The sequence below is a fragment of the Oncorhynchus masou genome, chromosome 29 (genome assembly GCF_036934945.1).
Source record: "Oncorhynchus masou masou isolate Uvic2021 chromosome 29, UVic_Omas_1.1, whole genome shotgun sequence".
Lineage (NCBI taxonomy): Eukaryota > Metazoa > Chordata > Actinopteri > Salmoniformes > Salmonidae > Oncorhynchus > Oncorhynchus masou.
Genome location: NC_088240.1, coordinates 76,000,001 through 76,000,809, shown reverse-complemented (window position 1 = coordinate 76,000,809; position 809 = coordinate 76,000,001).

Genomic DNA, 809 nt, shown 5'->3' with positions numbered 1-809 from the left:
ATTATATAGAAACATGGAGAGGAGGAGGCAAGGAGCATTATATAGAAACATGGAGAGGAGGAGGCAAGGAGCATTATATAGAAACATGGAGAGGAGGAGGCAAGGAGCAATATATAGAAACATGGAGAGGAGGAGGCAAGGAGCATTATATAGAAACATGGAGAGGAGGAGGCAAGGAGCATTATATAGAAACATGGAGAGGAGGAGGCAAGGAGCATTATATAGAAACATGGAGAGGAGGAGGCAAGGAGCATTATATAGAAACATGGAGAGGAGGAGGCAAGGAGCATTATATAGAAACATGGAGAGGAGGAGGCAAGGAGCATTATATAGAAACATGGAGAGGAGGAGGCAAGGAGCATTATATAGAAACATGGAGAGGAGGAGGCAAGGAGCATTATATAGAAAGATGGAGGAGAGAAGAAGGGGTTATGGGTGGGTCATATATTCTCCTGTCTTTAAAAAAATATTTATGCATCTTTCTTCTGGTTGTTTGTGTTTGTGGAAGATGACTTATCAGATTGAAGCTCCATTCAGGCCTTCGGTCAGCCAGGGGAAGCAGGCAGACACCTTTCTCTCCTACCCTTTGGAGAATAGGAGCCTTGAATTTGATTTTCAGACTCAGGGAGCGAGAGAGAGGGAGGAGTGGGTTGAGGTGGGATTTGAAGCAGGCGTCGTTGAGAAAGGGCCGGCAGTATGCGTCCTTCCCCTTCCCCCCTACTAGGGGCCCCGATCGATACCAACTCCAAGCAATAAAGCTTTCCCCCTGTCATCTCAGCAGAATACAAAGCAGAATGGAGAGAGAGAGA